This window comes from Mobula hypostoma, chromosome 1 (genome assembly GCF_963921235.1).
Source record: "Mobula hypostoma chromosome 1, sMobHyp1.1, whole genome shotgun sequence".
NCBI lineage: Eukaryota > Metazoa > Chordata > Chondrichthyes > Myliobatiformes > Myliobatidae > Mobula > Mobula hypostoma.
The window spans coordinates 245,024,364-245,047,260 of record NC_086097.1 but is presented as its reverse complement, the minus strand read 5'-3'; the positions used below and the strand labels follow the sequence as shown (position 1 = coordinate 245,047,260).

General features: G+C 43.8%; 1 protein-coding gene and 1 pseudogene across 2 annotated transcripts in view; one reads left to right on the top strand and one right to left on the bottom strand.

Annotated features, from left to right (window-relative positions):
* The window catches only part of LOC134356070 (upstream-binding protein 1-like), a 146,880-nt gene that overhangs the window by 115,349 nt on the left and 8,634 nt on the right, over positions 1-22,897 (bottom strand). The gene's annotated exons all lie outside the window — the stretch shown is intronic.
* Positions 3,607-4,742, top strand: LOC134343602 (sin3 histone deacetylase corepressor complex component SDS3-like; annotated as a pseudogene).

The following is a 22,897-nucleotide window of genomic DNA, read 5'->3' as shown; positions in this document are numbered from 1 at the left end:
AAAACCAGCTATCCGCCCAGCACTATGATGCTACCACCATCTAACCAATCAACGGCTCCCTAGACTGTTGCGTTGCACAGTGATTGGTCAATTGGTCATTATTGTCACATATGAAAACATCTTGCATACTGTTCATATAAATCAGATGGAGAGAAGGAAAACTGGTAGAGATGTTGGCAGACATCCCACCCTGCAAAAACTCATTTCAGGGAGGTAGCACCACCATATCACCCCCCCATCGACCTCCAATGTAATCACCAGCAACTTTGATGTGTAATACTTTGTTTGGTGATTTTGTCTAATCTGTAAACCAAGTTCGGTACATGCAGAATATGTGACATTAAAATATGTACTTATATTATATTATCATGTTTATTCTATTACAACTTCAAGCAACTCTACAGGGAGTTTGGCCTCATCACATAGGACATCAATAGAGTAGCTCCTTCGCAGCTAGCCAGCTAGTTTAAATAACGTTAGCTATGCTAATGAATGAAATTTTTAAAAAATGAATGAATGACACCTATTAAACTCACCTCAACGTGTCTTTTACATTTTAACCCACCACGGCCAATAGAAAATACACTGTTCAATCAAGATGCTCCCTCTCGCTCTCAAAAAAATTGATTTCAGGATATTGTACATAATTTCCGGGCGTCAGGGAGCCGCTATCAATGTGCGGGAGACTCCCGGATCTTCCGGGAGAGGTGGGATGTCTATGTTGAGAAGTGATGAGGAAGACGCAAGTTGTGAACAGGAGATGGTGTTGGCTGATAAGGAGGAAGGGAAACAGAAAAAAATTCATCACTATGCGAATTGAGGATCGTAGTAGTTTATTGCCTAGTGATGAAGGTAGTGGATAGGATGTAAATATAAGATGAAAGAGTTGAAGGGTTTGCTAAGTTTTGAGCGTGAACCTGTTTCTGATATCAATCCAATTAGATTAGCTCATGATTTGGGAAAAAGGCGTTAGGAGATATTGTGGGCACAAGACCTTTAGGAAATTGGGTGCTCTTGGTATTGTAAAGGCAGTAAGCAACGTGAGAAAGCTTTGGGGTTTGAAGTTGAGGGAGGAAGGAAAGTAACCCCAAGGAATTATATTGAACGATGAGGCTTTGGGGAATTGCAAGAATGCCTCTTAGAAAATGTAAAATATTACACACAGGTAGTAGAACTATTAGATATAAATATACATTGGGGGTTCTTGAGTTGAAAGTGCGAGAAGTATGAGAAGGATTTGGGCGTCCTGGTAGACTCATCACCATCAATGTCTAGACAATGCACAGAAACGATTAGGAAGGTGTCCTGTATAGTGTACATTATAATAAGGGACTACTTTATGTTTTAGTAACACGTCGCTGCATGCACTATTAGGTGCGTATTGATCTGTATGTGTGTGCCGAGTCCAGATTATGCCAGTAAAGAACCATGAAACTTAGCTCCCGTCTCCAGCGTTTTTTTATTAATAGCATTGTTGTGTAACCAGGCCACATACACAACAAATTGGTGATGGGGTTAATGGATCTACGTCGTATCGGAACGCCGTGTTTTAATTGATAACGACACTCGGAACAGAGCACAAGGAGCGGGAGAAGGAGGCAGTGCGAGGCCACGAGTCTGAAAGGAAACGGAAGCACAGCCGGGGTCAAGATGTGAGGAGACCAAGAGACACAGTTGGAGCTGCAGCACGTCCAGGTGAGACCACAGCTGACACTGACCCCTGGGGACTAAGGGTCTGCCTGCCCCAGAAGGGAGATAAAAAGGAGCAACACACACACATCTAGATGGAGTGCGCTCATGGCGCTAGCAAAAAGGACACGCGAGTCAAAAAGGAAAATAAGGGGAGAACAGGGCTTAATTAACATAACAAAGATGGCGATGATTGGAACCATTACGGCAATTGATAGTGGCATTGAAGACTGGGCAACTTACATTGAAAGAGTGGAGTTACATTGTGAGGTTAATGGTGTTAAGGATGAAAAGAAAGCCAGTGTCTTACTCAGGCTACGACCACACTAGACCAGATAATTTTGAAAACACCGGTTTCATGTAAAAATGATAGGCATCCACACCAGGTGTTTTTGAAAATACCTCTGTCCACATTAAAACGGGTATTTGGGCAAATCTCCCCCTACTGGGCATGCACAGTACACATCTACAGAAAACAAGCGAAGAGGAAACGGTATACTATTTCCATTTCCGTGGTGGTGTTCCGCTATTTCCATTAGTCAAAAACTACACTACCTCCAACAACAGCGAAAGAAAGTTTTCAGCAACGTCTTCGAGGAATACAAAGAAAATCTCCGCTGGAAAAAGCAGACCGGACTTCTTCGTTTGGACAGACGATGAAGTCAAGCTGCTTCTGCAAGTTACAAACGACTACAAAGTCAGCAAAGCAGTGGAGAACGTGGACTGGGAGTTGTGCCAAACCAAATACAACGACATCCTCGACTGCTATAAAGAACGCTATGTACGTTCAAGAAAACGATGGAATGCCGCGCTGTCGCCACCATCTGTTCCGGCACGTTTTTAAAAAACTCCGGTTACCCCGTACACACTACACCGCCCAACCGGCGTTTTCAGATTTACACACTCTGCAGAGCGTTTTAGAAAAGCTCCGTTTTCGGGGGAGAAAAATGCCATTTCAGTGTGGACGGAGGGTCAAAACGAAGAGAAAAAGCTTCGGTTACGGATTTATCCAGTCCCGTGTGGACGTAGCCTCAGTATTATGGTAGCAAAAACAAATGGGCTGCTACGGAGTTTGTTAACCCCTGAAAAGCCAGCTGACAAAACATTCAGGCAAATAGTAGACACTCTCCAACAGCATTTAAACCCCAAACCACTGGTCATTGCTGAAAGATTTAAATTTCACAATCAGAATCAGAGCAAAAATGAAAGCATTTCTGGATATTGTGCCGAATTGCGCAAATGATCAGAACGTTGTCAATTTGGAGCTGGTCTATCGGATGCATTGAGGGACAGGTTAGTGTGTGGCATGCACTGTGAAACCACACAGAAGTTGTTCCTGGGTGAAAAAGATATTACATTCAAGAAGGCACTGAACATTGCAATATCAATGGAAACAGCAGCACGGGTGCTTCAGAGATACACTAAAAATCTCTGGAATATGCTACGAATAAAATGTCACTGAATAAAAATGAAGGAAAGAAATGTTACCATTGTGGGAACATGTCATATGACCCTGATGACTGTTGGTTTAAAGACAAAGAATGCAGAAACTGTGGCAAACAGGGCCACACTGGCAGAGTATGCAAAGCTAGTAAACAGCAGAAAAATACAGAGAAACAAAAAACAAAATACAGAGAAACAAGAAACCCCAGAGAGGAAAACACAACAATGTACACAAAATGGAAGAAAGCAATTCTGATGAAAATGACTCAGACGAAAGTGAATTGTCTTGTCTGCAACTTCACAGCGTGAAAGAGACAGATGATCGAAGAGTAATATGGATCACTCCACAAGTGGCAGGCATGAGACTGAAAATGGAGTTGGACACAGCCTCAGCTTTAACAGTGATCTCTGTACATGACTATAAACGACTGTTTTCTCACCTACCTCTGAAACGAACTATACTACTGCTAAAGACTTACACAGGACAGAAAATGTGTCCCAAAGGTAAAATTAAAGTGACAGTGACCTGCAGAGACAAAACACAGCAGCTGAATCTCTATGTACTGAAAAATGGAGGACCACCATTGCTGGGACGGGAATGGCTCAGGAAAATCCAGTTGGATTGGCACACTATCAAGGCACTAGATGTGTCAACAAAGGAGAGCAGCTCGGCGGAGAAAATGTCCGCAGCTCTCCTCTCACCCATTGTCAACTATTACAACGACAAGGAGAAGCTAGACAGCGATGACGATGAGGACAAACACAGTATCCGTGGCCGCAAATCGAATGAAGATACAGAGGACGCAAGGGAGACAGATATTGCCAATAAGCAGAATGATGAAGACTACCTGGAAGTAAAAGAGCAGATGTACCAGGAGAAATTGACATCTCTCAAAAGACAGCTACAGCAGTCACAGGAAGGCACTTTGCAGGAGTAGCAGAAAAGGATGAAGAAACTAGATCAACATTACTAGGAAAGAATACGAAATGCAGTGCTTTTTCTGCAACTGGAGACAGAACAAGTGGAAAGGAATTATATTCAAGATAAGAAAGCAGCAGTGAAGGAACTTGAAGATAAAAAGATTGAGTTATAAGAAAAGAAAAAGATGATTGAGAATGAGAGGCTAACAATGGAACTCACAGGAGATTCTACGGAGGTAAAGCCAATAATGACTAGGAAACTAAGGAGGAGACCTAATGACCCTGTTCCAATTACAGACAAAAGATGAAAACCTGCAAAGTAAAATTGCTTGTTAACAGATGAACAGATAATGGAAGAACCGCAAACTCTCAATAAGCTTAAATCTCCGAAAAGACCAGCATCTCCATCTTCTCCTGAGCATCTTCCCAGCACTCCTGCTGAATCAACTGCACAAAGATCTGAAGCACGAATAGAAGAAGGGAAGTTATATCATGATAAGAGATGGTATCATAAAGGTCAGGCTATCTATTTGGAATCTGAGGAGAATACGAAGATTGGCTGTGTAATTAGCTCAGTTGGAACAAATGAGATATGGGTAAGGAAGACAAGTGATAGCACAAAGATGCGTATATATCTAGGACAGCTGCACAGAGGAGTCTTCATTATACAGAGGTGATCTGCTGCCTAGAATTCTTAGCAAGTTGGAGGTGCACATCTTCTTAACTCCCTATGCTCAGAGGTCAACTGTTCATGACTTTTATGTGGAAATATGTATTAAAACAAACAAGTTTATTGACAGACATTACCCGGACAGGCAGAGAAGACCCCCAAGAGACTTGAGTTATAAATGGGTCTTAGACCAAAAGTAAAAAAAAGGCTTGTTATAATTTGATATTAAGTTACTAAGTAAACAAATGGTAGTCGTTTGTATGTTAAGGGTAAGCATATTTGTTTAGCATAGTGCCCCAGTAAAAAAACAGTTGATACACTATTAAAATAAAAGGGGAGGAGTGCACTGTATAGCCTACATTATAATAAGGGACTACTTTATGTTTTAGTAACACATCGTTAGGCGCATATTGATCTGTACATGTGTACCGAGTTTGGATTATGCCAGTAAAGAACCATGAAACTTAGCTCCCGTCTCCAGTGTTTTTTTACTAATAGCATTGCTGTGTAACCAGGCCACATACACAACAAAAGGCTAATGGAATGTGGGGCTGTATAATGCACTTTGTGGAGTTCATGTCTAGAGATGTTCTCCTTAAAGTGTATAATGCATTTCTGAGGCCACTCTTTGAGTACTGTGTACAATTTTGGTCTCCATACTTGTGAGGGATGTGAAGGCACTGGAGAGAATTCCAGTCTGCAATGTATGAGCTATGAAGAAAGATTGAAAGAATTAAATCATTTTAGCGTCAGTAGACATAGAATGAGAGGAGACATGATAGAAGTGTTCAAAATCGCTAAGGGAGGTGGATGCCAGCTGTTACTTCAAAATTAATCCATCAATGAGGACACAGGCCCATAGGTGGAGACTGGTTAAGGGTAGATTTCAGACTAACATCAGGTAGCATTTCTTTACACAGCGAGTTGTGGACACATGGAATAAACTACCAAGTTCTGTAGTTGAGAGTAGTCCCTTAGAGACTTTCAAATCTAAACTCAATAGTTATTTCAACACACCGTGTAAATAGGAATTTGGCAAGCTTTGTTAGGTAAAATGGCCTGGTCTTGTCAAACAGTTTCTAATGTTCTAATAGTCTACAGATTATGCATGGACCATGTTTAAAAATTACTTAGTTGGGGGGAAGTGTTAGACAACACATGTTTAAAAGGGTTTCATGGTGTAGTAAGAACTGATAGCTCATCGGTATTGATCAGATTTGCTAGGGAAAATATTGTCAGATAGAGTTGAGTTAGACTATGTGAGTTATATGGTCTGAGTCTTTATGCCGCCCCCGTGAGATCCTTTCAGTGTCGGACATTTGGTCACGTAGAGCTGCGTGTAGAGGTAAAACATGGTGTGCTAGATGTAGTGGGGAACATGATTATGGCAATTGTGGAGAAGGCATTTAGCCAAAATGTGGCAACTGTAGAGGGGAACATAGCTCTGCTTATGCAGGGTGTCCTGTACATAAGAAAGCTGTGGAACTGCAGTGTGTTCGGGTGGAAATGGGCATTTCTTATGCAGAAGCTCTTCAAAAAGTACAGAAAAGAATATCAATAGGACCTATTAATATCAAGAATTCAGAGAGATTAAAGACAGTGCATGATTTTATAACAAGGGATTTGTTGATTGTTGATAAACTAAAAACTGTTACTTTCATAGCAGATGTGGTAAAGTGCACAGCACAAGCTAAAAAGGTAGGACAAAAAATGATTTTAAAAGCTGCAGGAGAGAACTTCTAGAGATAAAAGACAAATCAAGAAGTCATTAATGATTATTCAGACTTCAAAGAAGTGTTTTTAGTGTTTTTTTTCTCATTTTACTTTTTTCTTTTTTTATGATGGAATGCTAAAAGTTTGTTAACTAGTGGTGAGGGAGTTTTCATGCTTAATTGTATTATGTGGGGTTGTGATACAAATGTGAAAAGGATGGTGTTGGAAGGTTTTCTGGAAGACAAGCATTTGGTGTGTTTGAATGATGCTCAGTAGGTGGTGGTAATGAACCTAATGTTGGTCTGCCAACCACCATTCAACATTACTCGAAGAACAAATCAAATCTTACACAGTGCATTAAGGTAATCCAAGAGGAAAAACAAGTGAATAATAACACAAGAGTTTCTACAAATGCTGAAATCATGAGCAAAACACACAAAATAATGGAGGAACTCAGCTGGTCAGGCAGCATCTATGGACAGTAATAAAGATTCGGTGCTTGAGGCTGAGACCCTTCATCAGGACTGGAAAAGAAGCCAGAATAAGAAGGTGGGAGTGGGGGAAAAGGAATACAAACTAGCAGGTGATAGGTGAGACAATAGACAATAGGTGCAGGAGTAGGCCATTCAGCCCTTTGAGCCAGCACCACCATTCACTGTGATCATGGCTGATCATCCACAATCAGTATCCTGTTCCTGCCTTATCCCCATATCCCTTCACTCCGCTATCTTTAAGAGCTCTATCTAACTCTTTCTTGAAAGAATCCAGAGAATTGACCTCCACTGCCTTCTGAGGCAGAGCATTCCACAGAACCACAACCCTCTGTGTGAAAAAGTTTTTCCTCAACTCCGTTCTAAATTGTCTACCCCTTATTCTTAAACTGTGGCCTCTGGTTCTGGACTCCCCCAACATCGGGAACATGTTTCCTGCCTCTAGCGTGTCCAATCCCTTAATAATCTTATATGTTTCAATCAGATCCCCTCTCATCCTTCTAAATTCCAGTGTATACAAGCCCAGTCGCTCCAATCTTTCAACATATGACAGTCCCTCCATCCCGGGAATTAACCTCGTGAACCTATGCTGCACTCCCTCAATAGCAAGAATGTCCTTCCTCAAATTTGGAGACCAAAACTGTGCACAATATTCCAGGTGTGGTCTCACCAGGGCCCTGTACAACTGCAGAAGGACCTCTTTGCTCCTATACTCAACTCCCCTTATTATGAAGGCCAGCATGCCATTAGCTTTCTTCACTGCCTGCTGTACCTGCATGCTTACTTTCAGTGACTGAAGAACAAAGACACCTAAATCTCGTTGTACTTCCCCTTTTTCTAACTTGACACCATTCAGATAGTAATCTGCCTTCTTGTTCTTCCTACCAAGGTGGATAACCTCACATTTATCCACATTAAACTGCATCCGCCATGCACCTGCCCATTCACCCAACCTGTCCAAGTCACCCTGCATTCTCATAACATCCTCCTCACATTTCACACTGCCACCCAGCAGGTGGTAGGGGAGAGGGGATGAAGGTAGAAGCTGGAGGGGATAGTTTAAGGAGGTGAAATGTTGAAGAAGAAAGATAGGAGAAAAACAGTGAACCATGGGGGGGGGGGCGGGGAGGGGAGGAGGGGAATCAGAAGGAGGTGATGTGCAGGTGAGGAAAAGAGAAATGGTTAGAGGAGAACCAGAATGGGGAATAGAAAAAGAGAGGGGGGGAGGACAGATTACCAGGAGGTGGAGAAATAGATGTTCATGCCATCAGGTAGGAGGCTGGCCAGACAGAATATGAAGTGTTGCTCCTCTAACCTAATTTTTGCCTCTAAATGGCATTAGAAGGTGCCATGGACAGACATGTCAGAATGGGAAGGGGAAGTTGAATTCAAATGGGCAGCCACTGGGAGATAAGACCATAAGACCCAGGAGTAGAATTAGATCATTCAGCCTATCAAATGTGTTCTGCCACTCTTTCATGGCTGATCTATTATCCCTCACCTACCTTCTCCCCTTAACCTTGGACACCCTTACTAATCAAGAACCTATCAACCTCCACTTCGAATATTCCAATGACTTGGTCTCCACAGCCATCTGTGGCAATGAATTCCACAGGTTCACCACCCTCTGGCTATAGAAATTCCTCCTTATTTCTACTATAAAGGGACATCCTTGTATTCTGAGGCTGTGTCCTAGGCTCTTCCACTGTAGAAAGCATCCTCTCCACACACTCTATATCTTGGGCTTTCAATATCACTGGACAACAAAAGATTTTGTTTCCTGAATACTATTGTGTGTATCTTATGAATTTTGGGCTACTGGTCATGAAAATCACCATGAAATTTCCCTATCAAGTACCATTTTTTTGAAATCACCTACATTTGTTATTTCAATTCTTAATTCAAGTCAGAATAACTGATGCCAAGGTTGAGGAAGGCATCTTTGTCGGTCCACAAATCAAACAGATCTCCTGAGTAGACTGAGGTCCTTTAACATCTGCCAGACGATGCTGAGGATGTTCTACGAGTCTGTGGTGGCCAGTGCTATCATGTTTGCTGTTGTGTGCTGGGGCAGCAGACTGAGGGTAGCAGACACCAACAGAATCAACAAACTCATTCGTAAGGCCAGTGATGTTGTGGGGATGGAACTGGACTCTCTGACGGTGGTGTCTGAAAAGAGGATGCTGTCCAAGTTGCACGCCATCTTGGACAATGTCTCCCATCCACTACATAATGCACTGGTTGGGCACAGGAGTACATTCAGCCAGAGACTCATTCCACCGAGATACAACACAGAGCGTCATAGGAAGTCATTCCTGCCTGTGGCCATCAAACTTTACAACTCCTCCCTTGGAGGGTCAGACATCCTGAGCCAATAGGCTGGTCCTGGACTTATTTCATAATTTAATGGCATAATTTACATATTACTATTTAACTATTTATGGTTCTATTACTATTTATTATTTATGGAGCAACCGTAATGAAAACCAATTTCCCCCGGGATTAATAAAGTATGACTATGACTATGACTATGACTATAACTATGAGAAAAGGGCATGCCCTGGGTGCTGGAGATCCTTAATAATGGACACTGCCTTTCTGAGACACCACTCCTTGAAGATGTCCTGGGTACTTTGTAGGCTAGTACCCAAGATGGAGCTGACTAGATTTAGAACCCTCTGCAGCTTCTTTCGGTCCTGTGCAGTAGCCCCTCCATACCAGACAGTGATGCAGCCTGTCAGAATGCTCTCCACAGTACTGTACAACTATGGAAGTTTTCGAGTGTACTTGTTGACAGACCAAATCTCTTCAAACCCATAATGAAGTATAGCCGCTGTCTTGCCTTCTTTATAACTGCGTCGATATGTTGGCACCAGGTTAGGTCCTCAGAGATCTTGACACCCAGGAACTTGAAGCTGCTCACTCTCTCCACTTCTGATCCCTCTGTGAGGATTGGTATGTGTTCCTTCATCTTACCCTTCCTGAAGTCCACAATCAGCTCTTTCATTTTACTGACGTTGAGTGCCAGGTAGTACCTGTTAGTTGGCATATCTCACTCCTGTACACCCTCTTGTTACCACCTGAGATTCTACCAACAATGGTTGTATCATCAGCAAATTTATAGACGGTATTTGAGCTATGCCTAGCCACACAGTCGTGTATACAGAGAGTAGAGCAGTGGGCTAAACATACACCCCTGAGGTGCACCAGTGTTGATCGTCAGTGAAGAGGATATGTTATCACCAATCTGCACAGACTGTGGTCTTCCATTTAGGAAGTCAAGGATCGAGTTACAGAGTGAGGTACAGAGGCCCAGGTTCTACAACTTCTCAATCAGGATTGTGGGAATGATGGTATTAAGTGCTGAGCTATAGTTGATGAACAACATCCTGACATAGGTGTTTATGTTGTCCAGGTGGTCTAAGGCCGTGTGAAGAGCCATTGAGATTGTGTCTGCTGTTGACCTATTGTGGTGATAGGCAAATTGCAGTGGTTCTAGGTCCTTGCTGAGGCAGGAGTTCAGTCTAATCATGACCAATCTCTCAAAGCATTTCATCACTGTCAATGTGAATGCTACTGGGCGATAGTCATTAAGGCAGCCCACATTATTCTTCTTAGGTTCTGGAATAATTGTTGCCTTTTTGAAGAAAGTGGAAACTTCTGCCCGTAGCAGTGAGAGGTTGAAAATGTCCTTGATACTCCCACCAGTTGGTTGGCACAGATTTTCAGAGCCTTACCAGGTACTCCATCGGGACCTTCTGTCTTGCAAGGGTTCACCCTCTTTAAAGGCAGCCTAACATCGGCCTGGGAGACAGAGATCACAGGGTCATCAGGTGCAACAGGGATCTTCACAGCTGTAGTTATATTCTCCCTTTCAAAGCGTGCATAGAAGGCGTTGAGTTCATCTGGTAGTGAAGCATTCACGCTATTGAGTTTCACTTTGTAGGAAGTAATGTCTTGCAGACCCTGCCAGAATTGTCGTACATCTGATGACGCCTACAACCTCATTCAAAATTGTCTCTTTGCCCTTGAAGTAGCCCTCCGCAAATCATACCTGGTTTTCTGGTGCAGGTCTGGGTCGCCAGACTTGAATGCCACAGATCTGGCCTTCAGCAGACGATGTACCTCCTGGTTCATCCATGGCTTTTGGTTTGGGAATGTACAGTAAGTCTTTGTTGGCACACACTCATCCACACAGGTTTTAATGAAGTCAGTAACAGCTGCAGCATACTCATCCAGGTTCGAAGATGAATCCCTGAATACAGTCCAGTCCACCAACTCAAAGCAGTCTGTAGGTGCTCCTGTGCTTCCCTTTTCCAAACCTTCTTGGTCCTCACTGCTGGTGCTGCAGTCATCAGTCTCTGCCTATACTGAGGGAGTAGAAGTACAGCCAGGTGATCAGACTTCCCGAAGTGAGGGGGTGGAATAGCACGGTGGGCATTCTTGATGGTGGTGTAACAGTGGTCAAGTGTGTTGTTTCCTCTGGTATTGCAAGTGATCTGTTGATGGTAATTGCTTAGTGATTTTTTCAGACTGTCCTAGTTAAAATCCCCCAAAATGATGGTGAACAGGTTAGGGTGCGCTGTTTCGTGCAAGTTGATCCCATTGCTCAGATCATCTAAAGCCTGCCTGACGTTGGCCTGAGGTGGAATGTATGCTACTACCAAAATGATCCCGGAAATCTCCCGTGGTAGAAGAAAGGACGGCACTTTACTACTAGATATTCCAGGTCTGGTGAGCAGAATTGGGACAGCACTGATATATTTGTGCACCAAGAAGAGTTGATCATGAGGCATACTCCTCACCTCTGCTTTTGAGAGACTCTATAGATCTATCCTGACGGTGTAGAGTAAACCCGTCGATCTGAATCGCTGCATCTGGTACGGAAGGGGTTAACCAGGATTCCACGAAACAAAGGACACACGTGGTCCTAATGTCCCTCTGATTCAGCACTCTAGCTCTGAGATCATCGATTTTATTCACCAGAAACTGCACGTTTGCCAGCAAGATAGTCGGTATAGGGAGTTTAAAACCCTTTTTTACCAGAAGTTGGAGAATTCTATGTTCATACCAAGGGGCTGGAGACTACCTAGACGGTATATGAGATGTCACTCCTCCAACCTGAGTTTGGCCTCATCATGAAAGTAGAGGAGGCCATGTATGGACATATCTGAATGGGAATGGGAAGCGGAGTTGAAGTGGGTGGAAACCGGGAGATCCTGTCTGTTGTACCTACCAGTCTTCTCCTTCCCACCCTCCCCCCACCTTCTTTATAGGGCCTCTGCCCCTTCCCTCTACAGTCCTGACGAAGGGTTCCGGCCCGAAACGTTGACTGATCGTTTCCACGGATGGTGCCCAACCTGCTGAGTTCCTCCAGCGTGTTGTGAGTTTAAAACCCTGTTTCCTTACACGCACTTGTATCCCTGACCTGCAGCCACGTTTCCTGCGTGGAATCCTACAAGGACATTTCCATCCCCAAACGGCAGTGTTTCCGTCAGTTTTAAGCAGCGATAGTTCGTTTAAACACATTAAGACATCTTTGTTAACTGCTCTGACTTTGGAAGCAGTTGTGCTTTTTAGCTGTATCAGGCTGACTCCTTCTGCAGACGCCCTTAGACAGATTAGGAGAATGGGCAAGGAAGTGTCAGATAGAATACAAAGTTGGAAAGTGTATGATCATGCACCTTGGCAGAAGAATATGTTGGGCGCAGGATAGAGCTTTCGATATGGTGACACCTTGGAACATGAAGCTAAACCCTGAAAGTGTGTCGCCTTGATCTCCCTGACCTGAAGCCCACAATCAATTCTTTGGTCTTACAGTCAATGAGTGCAAGGAGGTTGTTGTATCACAACCCAACCAGCTGATCTATCTCACATCATAACTACCAGCATCTGCCACCGAAACATTATTTCTCCACGGGTGTGCTTGACTTGATGAACATTTTGAACATTGTGTTTATACATACAAAATTTTGAAAGGGATAGATAAGATAGAAGCAGGAAAGTTGTTCCCATTGGTAGGTGAGACGAGAACTGGGGAACATTGCCTCAAGATTCAGGGGAGAAGATTTAGGATGGAGATGAAGAGAAACTGTTTTTCCCAGAGAGTGGTGAATCTGTGGAATTCTCTGCCCAGGGAAGCAGTTGAGGCTTCTTTACTAAATATATTTAAGATACAGTTAGATAGGTTTTTACATAGTAGGGGAATTAAGGGTTATGGGGAAAAGGCAGATGGATGGAGCTGAGTTTACGGACAGATCAGCCATGATCTTATTGAATGGCGGGGCAGGCTCGATGGGCCAGATGGCCGACTCCTGCTCCTATTTCTTATGTTCTAATGTTATTATTTCATATTTCCAATATCTTCGACTTGTTCATAGGATTCAAACTGCATTTATTATCAAAGTGTGTATAAATTACACAACCTTGAGATTTGTCTGTTTACAGGCAGCCACAAAGCAAGAAACCCAAAAGACCCCAATTAAAAAAAGGACCAACACCCAATGTGCAGAGAAAGAGGGAAAAAAAACATAAATCATGCAAACAATAGAAGTAAGCAACAACATTCCCGACCAAATGGAGTCCATAGACACGAATCCTCAGAGTAGGCCCAAAGCCTCGGTCTCTGTTCATCATATAGTGCAGCAAATCACCGTGAAGCTGGCAGACACCAAGCGCATAGCAACCGGAGCGGTCTCACAGCCTCAGTGCCACGGAGAGAGGAATGAACATCGAGGCTGTAATCTCCTGGTCTTTCCCACCCTCTGTTAGTTGGGACTATCACCATCTCTGTCTGTGACAGACAGCACTCAATAAACACACTCCTTACACACACACAATCCTGCTGTCATTTCACTGAGTGTTCACACTTCAATGTCGTCCCCGGTATATTCTCATGGTGGGTCCTAAACTGAGCTGATGCACTCGGGTTGGCTTTTATTTACCTTTTCAAGGGTCTTTTGGAGACCCTGACCTGGAGTCACACTCTGACTTCGGTCCTTTGCAGGAATGGAACCCACTCTCAGGGCCTCACAACCAGCCGCTTTCTGATATCCCAAGGATGCGGTCTGGAAGACTGGCACGCCTTCAGGGTGCCGGATTTTCTTGGCTCTGGTGAAGGGCTGATTCAAGGCCGGTGCCCCAGACTGAGGCGTCACAGGAGAACACAGAACATTGGGAGCAGTGGGTTAGCTGCCGTGGGCTGTGTGTCCAGAGACCTGAGCTCTCCGGGTGCAAGGCTCAGAAAAAACAAGGCAGCAGACTTTTAACTTCATAAATCAATGAGTTGCTTGTTTTACCTCCCCTCTCGCTGTGAAATGGGGACTGTTCTTTTTCCCTTATTAGTGCTCGGTGGGGGCACTGATGCTTTTTAGCTGGTGGGGGAGGGGGGGTCATTGCCTTGCTGCTGGTTGTGCGTGGGAGGGAGGGGAGCTGGGGGGGCTTGGGGTTCTAACGTTTAACTGTCATTCATTCTTTGGGGCACTACTCTGTTTTCGTGGATGGTTGTGAAAAAAAAAGAATTTCAGGATGTATATTGTATACACTTCTCTGACATGAAATGTACCTATTGATACCTTTCCCACTATACACAGCTAAATGTTCCACTTCTTTAGCAATGGGGATGTGTAAACGTGTATATGTAGTCTGCATACTGTATTTAAGGTCAATACTTCTGTTTACTTTGTAATATGATTGTAACTACATTGTGGGGTGCATTATATTCTAATTCATGTGTAATCTTAAATAACTTAAGTCTTAAGTGAAGTAGGGCAGCACAGCAGTGCAGTGGTTAGCACAACGCTTTACAGTACAGGCGACCCGGGTTCAGTTCCCTCCACTGCCTGTAAGGAGTTTGTACGTTCTCCCCGTGACCCCGTGGGTTCCCTCCCACAGTCCGAAGACCTACCAATTGGTAGGTTAATTGGTTATTATAAATTATCCCATTATTAGCAAAGGATTAAATCGGGGATTTGCTGGGCAGTGTGGCTCAAAGGGCCGGAAACGTGAATTCCTCAGTAAATAGATAAGTAGACTTTGTGGGGATTTAAAGATGATATGCCCTGGTGCTTAATAAATGGGGTTCTTTGCTCTTAGCAGGAGAGCATGGTGGCGGGGGGGGAGGTTGATGTTGCTATTTGCCTGGATTTGCTTTTTTTTTCTGTGCAGGGGTGGGGGGTGGTTGGATGTTTCTCTTTGAACAACTTCATGGTTTTCTTTGTTTCGTGGTTCTCTGGAGAAGGTGAATCTCAGAGTTGTATGCTGCATAAATTAACTTTTGAGATAGGGGCTGCCAAGAGTTCACATTGGACAAAAATAGCATAGATCTATTGTAGTGTTTTCTGGTAGACATTTTTTGGTAAATATTGGCAGTTTGCTAATTTTTTAAAGTTTGATTATTGACGCACATAATAAACACCACTGCATGAAACGGGTAAGCAACTCCAGCCATTTTTCCTTTGGTCATAACCCACATATCTAACAGTGTCAGTCAGTCTTTCCTGGTCTCCCACGATCACTCATTTATTCTTGTCACCCCTCCCCCTTCTCTACAACTTAATAGATGTTTGATTTCTAACTTTTTTTTCGTAGTTCTTAACCTGAAATGATTGGGGTAGGGTAGGGTTTAATGCAATTGCTCTACAGTGCCAGCTGTAAGATCGGGGTTCAATTTCCACCACAGTCGCCGTCTGTAAGTAGTTTGTACATTTGGATTTCCTCCAGTTTCCCCCCACATTCCAAAGGCATACCACTTAGTGTGAGTTGTGGACATGCTACGTTAGCATCTGTTGGATTAGACTGTATAATCATTAGTTTCTACTGCAGTTTAAAAAAATTATGACTGCTTGTATTTTATGTAACTACCTGTATGTTTTTCCTACGGTCACAGAATGTATATGCAATTGATCAGGGTGGCCCCTAGTGGTTACAGTTCTTTGCATGATTCTTGAATAAGAGCTATCTGATTGGTTAACTCTTATCTATATATCTGAATGGAATGTCTTCTATCTGGTGGGTTTAAGATAAGTTGATCTCAGCGTCGCAACATTTTTATTCTTTCCCTTCCTTTCCTCTTGTCCTTAGGCTCTTGCTGTTCCCCATTTCCATTTTCTTCGTTCTATCAGTGCTCATAAGATGACCGTGGACCAAAAAGCTTGATGCTTCCCTCTTGACTTCTGAAAAAATCTTGGATTAAAACCATCAGAATCAAACAATTTTTGGCATAATCTTAGAAAATTTAAGGACTCGGGAAAAATCCCAAACAAGGTGGACATTACCAGTGGTGCAAACAAAGAAGGCAGGAGCTTCCCCAATTCCAGTCGTCCAAGAAAAACCTAGTTCTGTCTTTGATACACCATCTATTGGATGTAGGAGTGAGGAAACTACTATACATTGCTATTTTGAAAATAAACAGATCTGTAAAAATTAAGAGAAACACTGAAATTATTCAGCTGTACAAGCCAGTGGGGTATGGAAGAATTTTCTGGTTGCAGGACAATCTATTGAAATTTTGGTAGCACAGCAATCTACTGAAACTTCAGTTGCATAATCTATTTGTTGCAATCTAGTAATATTTTGGTTGTGGGAAAATCTATCCATTATATCCATTAATATTTTGAGATCACGGTTAAAGTACAAATCAAGTGTATGCAAAATCTTATTAAGACAATGGCTAGAATCATGAAACTGAGCTCTTAGCTGAATAAAACATCGCAGCTTGATAAAATTCATGAAAAATTTGGGTGAAGTATACCAACAATGTACAGTTTATTAAAAAGGCACGTGATGAGATCCAGAAAATGCCTGAGGGAAAGGAAAAACCTGGAATGTGTGAGTTAAAGGTCAGAACACGCGATCAGTTTGATCAAATATGTGAGTTTTATAGGTCAGCAGGAAACGCAGGGTTCAGTCTCAGCTCAAGAACGTGGAGACCGACAGCATCCTGTTGGTTATTCTGTGAAGCCTCTGTCGGTCAGGGTTGACCGTGGACATTGCATCCCGGCTGTCTAGATACACAAATCAGAGCAGTACGATGTGGAGAGCGAGCTGTTGCCCGTGTAGCAAGCTCCCCCTCTCCACGCATCTGATGAACCCAAAGGAACGGCAGAGACCGATGCAGTTCGGCACCAGAAGCATCACAGGAGTCCCCAGTCAGGGTTGAACTCAGCGCAGGACTGCCTTAGGGCCTCCTGCTCCAGACTGTTGCTTCAGAGTTTACTCCTGAAGCCTTGCCCATGGGTGGGTATAGCTGCAAGATTTGAGATCAAAGTTTTCCTTCTTCTAGGTGAGCTGCCAACCGTAGCTGACAAGACCCATCTACCCACAGAGGCTGGTTTTCAGGCACCAGAAACCTGCTATTGGCCCTTCTCCTGTCTGTAGAAATGGTTCTGCTGGGCTTAGCTAAGCCACAAATAAAGGCAATGAGCTGGACTTGGTGTCAGAGACTAATTGAGGCACACAGCATTGTATGCATTTAATAGGTAGTGGGAGGATGCCCCCCATTATCACCCCTGTCTATGACAACCTTAAAGATATTACTCTGCCAGATATCTGTCTGTCTGCCAATGGCTCCTCAGCGATTGGGAGAGGAATTCGAAGCTGTGGAAATGCATTTGTGGATGGAATTGTAAAAAAAGGCAGCATGTTAAGGAAGAAAAGAAGTTAAAAAGCTCAAAGAATTGGCAGAAATACTGAGAACTATGCAGTGAAGCAGACAAACATACAAGGTGTTCTAGAGGTGCAAGCTCGATGCTCTAACCAGTAAGTGGTTCTGGATGGAAAACAGTGGGAAGTTAAACAGTGATGGAGCATGGAGATATGGCACTAGCCATAGACTGGTAGCTCCAACTACATTGCTTCCTTACCTGGCACAGCAGGTACACTCCCTGGGACACAATGCAGTGGAAAAGATGTTCAACAGATTCTCTCAGTGGTGGTGGAATCCAACATTTAGGGCACAAACTTGACAAGCCAGAAAATAAATCCTGGAGCAGCAGAAAAGCCACCACAATTAAACTACCTGCCACTCCCAGTCCACTTTTACACTTACAGGTGAACTATCGTACTTTGCCAAAATGTCAAGGACACTCAGACATCCTAGTAATAAAGGTCAGGTTTTCAAGATGGGCGGAAGCTATCCCAGCAAAGAAAGCCACTGCCCCGCACACAACAAAAACTCTGATCAAGGAATATATTCCTAGGTGGGAATTGAAGTACTGGTCAGGAATTATGTCAACTAATGAACATTGAATAGACTTTTCATTATCCACGTCACCCGGAGGCATCAGGACAAGCCGAATGAATGAATGAAACCGCCAAGCAATGACTGACTATCATGAGGAAGGCCTGTGGACTTTTCTATGGTCTTATATAGCATCAGAGCAACTCCAAACAAGAAACCTAAACTAAGTCCATTCGAGCTGGTAACAGGGCATCCTATGTCACCGCCGGGAGTTCTTGATCTTAGAGAGGCTGATATACATATTATGGCAGATAGCTTAGTGAACTATTGTGTGAAATTAATCCAAGATATCCAGTCAGTTTTTCCAACAGGTTTCTGCCATTTGGAATGATCCTGCAGAAGGAGGATACACCCTAGCAAGTGGGTCCTGATTAAGAAACCATATAAGGAACCATTGAGAGCTCAGTGGGAAGGTCCTTATCAAGCACTGTTAATTATTAACTTGGCGGTGAAGGTAGAAGGATATGTGGATATATGACAGCCGCTGCAAGCAAGCTAAAGTGGTACCTGATGAGGGCAACAAGCTCTATGGTTAATGTGCTAGTAACGCTCCTGAGCTACAGTCAGCAAATCACTAACCAGCCTGAAGACCTTGAACAATTGACCACTACTGGAGATTATCCTCCGCAACTTCCGCCACCTTCAACAGGACCCCACCACTAAGCACATCTTTCCCTCTCCACCCCTCTCCACTTTCCGCAGAGATCGGTCCCTCCGCGACTCCCTTATCCACACGTCCCTCCCCACGGATCTGCCACCTGACACTTATCCCTGTAAGCGCAAGTGCTACACCTGTCCCTACACCTCCTCTCTTGCCACCATTCAGGGCCCCAAACAGTTCTTCCAGGTGAGGCAACACTTCACTTTTGAGTCTGTTGGGGTCACCTATTGCATCCGGTGCTCCCGGTGCGGCCTCCTCTACATCAGTGAAACCCGACGCAGATTGGGGGACTGCTTCATCGAGCACCTCTGCTCCATCTGCCACAACAGACAGGATCTACCGGTAGCCACTCATTTCAATTCTGCTTCCCATTCCCATTCAGGTATGTCCACACATGGCCTCCTCTACTGCCATGATGAGGCGAAACTCAGGTTGGAGGAGCAACACCTCATATACCGTCTAGGTAGTCCCCAGCCCCTTGGTATGAACATAGAATTCTCCAACTTCTGGTAATTCCCTTCCCCTCCCTTCCTCTATTCCTATTTCACTCTGCCCCCTCCCCCAGCTGCCTATCTCCTCCCCCATGGTTCTGCCTCCTTCTACTACCCATTGTGATTTCCCCTATTCCTTCTTCACCTTTCCCGCCTATCACCTCCCTGCCTCCCCTCCCCCACCCCTTTATCTTTCCCTTTACTGGTTTTTCACCTGGAACCTACCAGCCTTCTCCTTCCCACCCTCCCCCCCACCTTCTTTATAGGGCCTCTGCCCCTTCCCCCTACAGTCCTGACTAAGGGTTCCGGCCCGAAACATTGACTGATTGTTTCCACGGACGCTGCCCGACCTGCTGAGTTCCTCCAGCGTGTTGTGGGTGGAGATTATGAAGTTTATTCTAATATCAGTTGTTGTCATATTTTGCCAGTTTCTTTGATTGGATTCATTTAAATCTAGGAAGCTGGGTTTACTCACTATTACAAGTTATAATATTTCTCCTGATATGTCTTATCATAATTTACATCTTTTTTACATGTATAAGACTGATCATTAATAGAGTAGTTCAAACTCATGTAAGTATACCTGCTAATTTCAAACACAAGAAATTCTGCAGATGCTGAAAATCCAGAGCAGCACAAACAAAATGCTGGAGGAATTCAGCAGGTCAGGTATCCTATATGGAGAGAAATAAACAGTCAACATTTCAGGCCAAGGCTCTTCATCAGGACTGCAAAGGAATGGGGAAGATGCCTGAATAAAAAGATGGCGGAAGGGAGAAAGAGGACAAGCTAGCGGGTGATAGGTGAGGGCAGGTTGGGGGAAAGATAAATGGCTGGAGAAGAAGGAGAGGAGAGTGGGCCATGGGCAAAAGGGAAGAAGGAGGGGCAGCAGGTGGAGGTGATAGGCAGGTGAGGAGAAGAGGTAAGAGGCCTGAGTGGGGATTAGAAAAAGAGGGAAGGGGGAGGGAAAAAGAAAAAAAGAGAACATTTAAAAAATTACCAGAAGGAGAAATCAATGCTCACGGCATTGGGTTGAAGGCTACCTGGATGGAATATGAGGCGCTGTTCCTCCACCCTGAGAGAGGACTCACTGCAGCAGAAAAGGAGGCTTACTAATCGCCTAATCATGATATAATCCTGTTTCCTATGAGAAAATATACTCTTTGATATTTCCATAACTTTGGTAGTTTTTGATTATTTTGTACTTAATGTAGTTTTCTGCCTCTGAATGTTTAGATGTAATGATTCTAAATGTGTGATTTAGAATCAAAGAGGGGAATGTTGGATTAGACTGAATAATTGTTATCTTCTTTTGCAGTTGAACAACTTATGTTGTCAAAATAAGTCTGTTGGAAAACTCGACCCACCTATAGGATTTATCTTGCAGAGGACTGCTGTTGAAAAGGGTCTTTTGATTGGAGAGGCGACCGGTATTTTCTGTTATGACCATGGAGGAGATGAACATTTCAAGCGAGACTGTGAGGGGCAGGAAAATCTTCAAAAAGTAAGTCAGTGGTTAATCAAATAGAAAAGAAAAGGGGCAAAACCACGGAGGAAACCAGTAAAGGAATGGCTGGCATCTCAGAGAGAATACGTTCCAATCAGTGCATCAAGGGAAATACTAAAGTGCAAAACTTTAGTTTAGTGGGAACATGCTTGACGCAGGTTCTCAAGTTACTTTGCTTTATAGATCCTTTTACAACGGTATTGGATGCATCTACTATTGATGCCATACAGTGCCCTTGAATTTGGGGGCTTGGTACTGATGAGTACCCGTATAATCACTACTTTTTGTTGAAACTGAAGTTTAAGGAAGCAGGTGTTGGAGTAATGGAGACTCTTGACACACCTGTTTTGGTCTGCCTGGATCCAGTCAAAAAGAGTGGAGCTTCCAATCCTGTGGGAACAAATACTTCCATTGTGAGATGGCTCGTGGGAGCATGCAAGGAGAGAAATGGAGAGAAAGTTTGAAAACCTTGTCCATTCTCCCTGAGTTCAGAGCTGCTTTTGAGAAGGTGCAAGTTCCTCCTAAGCAGGATGATGAGCAGAAACGAGGAACTGTGTGGTACACCCAGTCTAAACCTGTCATGTTACATCCTGGAGGAGTAGCTAGAATGACAGGAACCTCCAAATTCGCCAGAATGCCCGAAGCCTTGGCCATCCAGGTGGAGGCTCCTGATGATCAGGAAGAAGAGTCACACTTACCTGTAGGAGTGCTGGTGAGACCTGAACTGCAGAAATCTTTGGCTGTCTATGCATATAGGATTATAGTGATTATCAGGAACACCTGCAGAAGAGATGTTACCCCCAGATGTGGAATGCCGATTGTCCATCTTTTTCTGATGACAGTTGTGTCTAGTTTCCATGAAAAGCTGAAGAGAAACAGACTCCCGGATCGAGGACGTCAACATCAAAGTCATTCAACTTTGGTGATTCACCAATACCCGAGGAATGGAAAAGGAGATTAACTGAGAAGACGTTGGAACACAAAGGTGTCTTTTTTACTGACGAGTTTGCTGTTGGTTGCTTCAAGAGTCCTTGCCGCACGATTAGAGTGACCGAGGACACATCTTTTTGGGAGCGGTCTCGCCGGTTAGCAACAGCAGAGGTCGCAGATGTTCAGCAGCACCTGCTTAGACTGAAAGGAAACTAAGTTCAGTCATGGGGCGGGGGGACCTGAACTGCTGGAAGGTACGAGTGACGGGCAGGGGGAGGTGTCATCTAGAAGACAGGAAACGTCACAAGTACTGGTTGAAGCTGGAGAAGCTGAAGATAAGATTAGGAGGTCTCAGAGATTCAGCAACCCCTTAGCTACGATGGCAGAGGATGCACCTGGGAAACAGAATATTATATCCATTCCCTTAGTAAGATATGCTACTTCCATTTACAGATAGATTGGGGATCCCGAAATCATGAAATTATTTGAATACTGTGTATTTGATAATGGTTTTAATAAGTTCCGCAGTCATGAGGACGTGACTTTTTGCTGTTGGGGGGGGAGAGTGTTGCAGGGAGTCGGCAGGAACCACATTTACCCCCAAATGCCTGCAGTTGGAGTGGTTGCCATTTCACCTAAAACTGGCTCTCTCGCTGTCTCTCTCAGGAGTAATTCACTTTCTCCCTGGAGCTATTCATCTGCACAAAGCACTTCATGCAGCAGGGACTCTCCTTCCAACAGCGTTCTGTGGCATCTCCCATTCCGTCCCACTCCACAGCTCCCACCAAAAGCCCCCAAACCAGACTCGTGTCTGTCACAAAGCTCTCTCTGCCCACTCTCTCTAGTCCGTTCTCCAAATCCCACCATCCTGTTTGGCCGACACAACATACCCAAGTTGAACAGCAGGGCTTCCTATCGTCAACTGAAACCAAAACATTCTCCCAGCAGGACACACTGCTTTTACAGAAAACTGCTAAAATGAAATATCTACAGCATAGCAGAGGAAATCGTAACCAGGGTATTACATAGACGCATTCCTCCAGATCACAGTGCACCCGCAAAACATATATCACACCCAGCAAGTAAAACAAAAATATTACCACAAATAAGTTAATAAAATATAATTCAAAAGTTTATTAATT